We start from the raw sequence: 6487 nt of genomic DNA, 5'->3' as shown, positions 1-6487 counted from the left end.
GTTTTTAGTTGTGTTTATATATACTGTTGTGAAATCACCAATTCAGTCATTCCTGAAGTTAAGAACTATGAGTGCCAGTGTTTGTATCATTATTCTTATAACATCTTTGGCTTTAAAGAGACTGTGAACCTTATTCTAATATTCAATGCTTTTTCCATCTCTAGAATGGACATTTCCAAAGAGACCCATAATCTCTTTGAAGAAAATCCCTGGCTCGACCCAGTCCAGCTTCCTGAGGAGGGACAAGCTTCTCTGACAGAGTATGTGTATGAGAAGTGTGGTCAGTTAGGATACTATATATTGCTGTGAAATCATAAATCCAGTCATTTCGGATATTAAGAACTATTAGTGCCAGTGTTCATGTCATTATTCTTGTATAACATGTTTGGTTTTAAAGTGACTGTGAACCTCATTCTAATATTCAACGCTTTTTCCATCTCTAGAACGAACACTGTCAACGTTCTGGAGGATCTTGTTGAGAATTCTAACCCACCAGATCCGCTCCAGATCATCGAGGTTATCGAGGAGCAGCAAGATCCTCCGCTAGGGTATGTGTTGTTTGCAATTCATGCTGTATTCTTTAAGTTGCCCTTCATTTACTGACTGCCGTTTACATCTCTGAGACATGGGAAAAGATATATTTAACACAGTGCATTTTTGCTCAGCATTCGTTGTTGTTACAGTTATTTAATTTGGTTTATGTTTGTTATAAGTGGGATCAGTTGTGTTTCTATACACTGCTGTGAAAGAAATCATAAATTCAGTCATTTCTAATGTTAAGAACTGTGAGTTCCAGTGTTTGCATCATTATTCTTATAACAGCTTTTACTTTAAGACGACTGTGAACCTCATTCTAATGTCCAATGCTCTTTCTGTCTCTAGAACGATTGATGCAGACTTTCTGGCCTTTCTTGGTGAAATCTTCTCACCAGAATTGGTCCAGAGTTGTATGAATTCCGAGCCTGAACTCGCTCCCTCTCAGCCGGACTGCGGTCCAACTGGTGGCCACCATGAGCGGACGGACGTCGGAGCGGCGTCTCAAACGTCTGAACGTCCAACTCCACCAATGACGGCTCCGACGCTCCATCACGCTCCTCCCGCCATCCAGATGGATCCTGAGAGCCAGGGACAGGTGAGACGTTCAGGAACCGCTCAGTGACAGGAACTTAGAGCTGTGATTTCACTTGTTAACAAGTTAAAGATGTAAAGCAATGTGGGACTCTTCAGGTGATGAAATATTAACTATATGTCCACAATTTACAGTTGAGACAGTTGATCATTGAGTTTTAAATGTAGTAAACATAGAAAATACTTTGACAGGTTATTGTGATTGATAAATTACATCTCTTTTAATTGCACAACAAAATATGCTTTTAAAAAAAAGACACATTTGATCTAAATTACATTGAATTTAATACAAGGGATTATTTATCTCTTTAATTACTCCACAAAATCAAACCTTTCCTCCTGCAATTGGCCTTTAAATACCACCTCACTGTGTGTGTGTTGCCTCATAATCAGTCAAAGTGACCTGGTGTCTCCTGGTGTTGATCTTAACAGTCTCTCAACTTGTGGAACTTGTGTATTTAACACTTTTCTTTTGTCTCCATTGTGTTCAGGGAACCTCTCAGACCGTGTGTCCCGTCCTTCCTGCTGGTCCTCCTGTCCCTTCTAAGGCCAGGTGAGTTCACCTGTCCACTTCTGGCTGATTGTACCGACATGAACATCATGACAGTCAGCTTGTTTCCCAGAGCTATACTTCAATCTCTGAGTCACTGCACAGCTAGAAAACCTCTCTTTATTGAGTGTGAATCACGTGTTTGGGTGTAAAACCATACCATCCTGTCACATGTCGATTTATGTTTGAACTCTTCCTGAATGCTTGCTCTGAACATTTGTTTTTGGTGTCTGTAGAAAACGAAAACGTGGAAGCCAGCAGGGAGACGAGCGGCCCTATGTGAAGAAGCCCTGCAACGCCTTCATGGTGTTTCTGAGGGAGCACAGGGCCGCCGTGGCAGTGGAGCACGGTCTGACGGGGAGCGCCGCAGTGAATGTGGAGGTGGGAAAAAAGGTAAGATGTCCACTCCTACATGTTGGAGATACAAATTCATTACTCATGTTTAGAAGCTGGCTTGTCTTTGGGTGTGTGTGTTTGTGTGTGCTGACAATGTGTTGTCATCTCTCCACAGTGGAAGTCATTAACGAAACACGACCAACAAAAATATTATGAACAGGCCAGAATAGAGGCTGCCATCCACGAACAGACGAATCCTGGCTGGTCGTCTGCTTCTAATTATGTACGAACTCTCTCCTCACCCAAAACTCATAAATGTTCACAAGATGTCACTTAAACTGCTCAAAAGGTTGTTTTTTGGAATCAACTTGGTTATTAAAGTATTTTCTGTGTTTAGGGGAAAAAACGGCGACGAGTGAGGCGTCCCGGGAACTCCCAGGCCACCAACCCTCCAAGGCCACCAGGACTTCCTCTTTTTGGGTTTTGGCTGGACAACTTAGGGCAACTCCATGCCTTCCAGCCACAGCCAGGCGCTTTGTTCAGCCAAGTGACTGAACTGTTCCCCGTTGCCGCCCCACACCAACCTTAAACCTCCACCAACAAATAAAAATGAAAAAAAAAATCACTATCATTTGGTCATCATTTCTTTTTATTACCATATGATGAGTAGCATTATTTTATATTTTATAGTCATTATTTAACCTGATGATTGTTGAAGCACAAATAAACCACACAAGTCCACAACAGTAGATAAACTTTATTTTCTGGATTTGCTTCTAGTGTATTTCTGCTAAGTATCGTTGTTTCACTGAAGATGTATTCTCATCTACTTTCCTATTTATATTTGAATGCAGCATAATCTTTGCTCGGTAAACAACCTTTATACATATGGGCTAAACCTTGGCCAGCAGGAAGGGAATTTGAATTCTTTAAATCTCAATGGGAGTGGTCTAATTTTAAATTGAATCTATTCAATGTCACAATAAAGTCATGCTGACCCCGGGATATTTATCCCAGTACACCAGCCAGCACACCACCAGCCACATCCTATTTCCAATTAATATTTGTATCAGAGGAGTTTATGCCATGTAACGAACGTAAAGCGCATTACTGTCATAAAGGGATTTCTTCCCATCTGTGTTCGACTAGTTTAGCCTGGGACCGGCCAGAATGTGTGGCGCAAAACATTGAATCGTAAAACTGAATTTGAATGGAGAGAAGTGAATGAATTTGGAAGCTCCATTTTTTAATTTAATGAAATACAGTTTCAATTTCATTCATGCTTTCTTCTGTGTTCAAATGTAGGATCAGGAGGACTTGCTCCTGTGCTCCACTCAGCCTAAAAATGTACACTATGATCACATGCAGCGCCACTCCAGGCAGCCCTGGTCCAAAGTAGCTACATTTAGTGCTACTGCTGTGTGGACATTTGCATCACTAACAACATTTTGAAACTTTGCATCAATAACATTTGTAAAACACAGTTTTACAAGAATTTTAAGATGTGTGATTAATATCGCTGTAAAAATACACACCAGTGAGAACTTGCTGAATACGTGCATCAATTGCAACATTTGGGAAAAGTCAGGCTGGTGTTTTTCCAACTCAAAATAGCCCTGTGATGTACACAAATGTCCTATAAGAAAAGCATATATACCTATACAATACAGATGTACCGCAATGTAATATCTGCTGACAATGAAACTATAACCCAGTAAGAACTTCAATCAATGGTCACGTTTGGGGAAAAACTCTTATTGAGATAGTTTTACCTCATAAAATGGCCCTGTGGTGTCCATGCTTTACCTCTTTAAAAAAAGTATCTGAGGTAGGCCACTATTCTAATTCTAATTGGTGACGGTGGAAGCAGAGTAGAGATCGGAGCTGTGGATATAGCGGTGTGGTCTACACAGGATTATAACAAAAAACCCAAAGAAAAAGAAAAGAAAAGAAAAATTAGTATTCATCTTTTTTATACTTCTCTGGGAAACAATGCAATAGGTGAACCACTCACTTTCTCTCCATGCTGGTTTTCATTCAGGTCCTGGGCTCAACAGCAGTTTGATAAGGAGGAACTGTGAAGTGAACTCACTTTTTTGCCTCATTTATTCCAATTATTTTTATTCAGTAATTTCTCTATTTTTGTTTTTAAGTTTAAATTTCAAATAAATTGTTTTGTTTTATTACCACTATGCTTAGCAATAAAATAGTCTCTAACCAAGTTTAGTACTCAGCTTCCAGTCTTTTTTATACTATCATTCACTCATTAGTTTTGGAGCAAGCTTTAGAAGGCTGCTGATTTGTTTTTGTTTCAAGTCCCATGTTATCGATTCTGAGGCCGTTCAGTGTGGCACACGGCACACCTGACTATATCTCGCAGTGGCTGAAAAACACTGATCTATTGGAACAAAAAGCTGCTCTGGATGCGAATCATGTGTGGATGCAATAATTCTACCACAGAATGCTGCTTTATATACATTTATGAAGCGTGGCTCATTCTTGTAAAATTTGAATACTACAACTATATCTCAAGTTAAATTTCCGTCAGTCTTTTTTTCGCCTCAACTGTTTCTGGTCCTTGTGAACTGCAGTACTGTCATCTAGTGGTGAAATAATATTACCTCCAATTCAATCATTTCATTGTAAAACCTTAGAATTGTGGACCAAAGGTCATTTTGTGGATAAGTAGGTGCAGTACTTGTCTTTTAAAAAGATAACCTTAATGACTATATATAATTATGACTGATAATGTCTATTTATAATATGAAGGCTTCAAACCACTTTATTTAGAACTGTGCAGATATGAAGAGCAACATATTTATTCGTAATTTTGAAATGTGGTGACCCATTTTGACGGGAATTAAGGAAGCACTTCAATTTATAAATGAAATATATCCACAAAACTTTTTTATTGTGAAACAAAACAAAGTAGAATACGTAAATGTTTCTTCAAAGAAGTGACTATTAACTTCCGGGAGAAAAGAAATGGACAGCGGTGTTTGACCAAAAACAGACTCACATGTAGAGAGACGGGTTAGAACAAAGAATTATCATCTTAAAAATAAAACCCAAACCAAGCTGTGCTGGTGGCTTTACTTCTGGCCGGTGTCTAGTTGTAAAAGCCCCTCCAGTACCAGCAGGTACAGTTGAGGCCTGCGGCGATGAGCAGGATGATCAGCAGGGTGATGAAGACGCCGCAGCCGAGGACGGTGGCGATGACGGCCCACACCAGCGTCCTCTTGGACATGTCGATCAGCGGGGACTTGAGAGCCACGCGAGCCCTGCGCCGGTCCTGGGGGGGGTAGCGGGCTAGGTTGACGTGCTCCATGGCCAGAGAGCGCACCATGCAGGCCTTGTGGTGGCTCAGCTGGTCGAACGTGTGTTTCCCATGGTAGCGGCCCACTCCACTCTGACCTGCGGGTAGAAACCACACGGGATCGTCGGGCTCACGTTAATGCGGCCATACATCATTCTGTCTACTGAGGTGACATTGAAATAATAACAGATCCTCTATGAGGAGGAAATCCATTCTTCAGACTGCTGAGTGCTTCTTCTTCTTCTTCCTCACCATGGCGATGATGCTGGTGTTGTAGCTGGGAGAAAAAATATCTAGGTGTTGTTTCTAAAGTGTCCTCCTGGTAACCTGACAACCTCCTGGTTACCAGGATTGGAGGAAAATAGAGACTTTTACTCTCTTCCTCTCACCTGCTGTTTTACCTGGAGTGCTGAGATGAATACAGTAATAAATGAACCCAAAAAGTTAAGCTTAGAAAGTTAAAAAAAAAAAAAAAAAAAAAAAAAAAAAGCTGAAAGTAGAGAAGGATCAAACCGCTGAATACCTGGACTGAAAAAATAAAAAAAGTGAAACTGCTTAAACAACAGAATGTCAACTATTCTGAATTGTAGTTATATAATTATACAACCAAGATGCAGGTTTAGTTTGTCTTTTACAACTTCGTGAGCCGTGTGAGATTAAAGGTTAAAAATGTTCCGGATGGATTTTAATTTGATGGACGAGTGTAAAAGTCTATTTTAGCCTCGAAGGTTTCAGACTGCTGCTCCAAGAAAGAGAAAGAGCACAAGAAACATTAACAAAGACGACTGGAGGAAAAGTATATGTGTTGGCTGCAAAAGTACAACTTTTCTGACTTTCTCAGAGTCACAATAGAGGCTGGTGTCAAATTACCAGCTCTTCAATGTGGCATGCCTTTGTAACCTTCTCATTTTAGACGTACCGGTAAGTCTTCCCAGTAGTTCTCCGTAGAAATGAATGCGATTTCGCTGTAACCGGAAGTGCGTTTCATACGGAAGTGTGGGACAGAAGTAAAAGTGGGCGGGGCGGAATAAGGTGGATACACTGTTGTTTTGAAACACGTACAAAAAACTAATGGTGATAATAATCATCATAATAATTGATAATGTATTTACTAACATAATGGATGACAACGTAATATATGGAATCTTAATTAATGA

Source organism: Blennius ocellaris (assembly GCF_963422515.1).
Source record: "Blennius ocellaris genome assembly, chromosome: 17".
Lineage (NCBI taxonomy): Eukaryota > Metazoa > Chordata > Actinopteri > Blenniiformes > Blenniidae > Blennius > Blennius ocellaris.
This window is presented reverse-complemented; position numbering follows the sequence as displayed.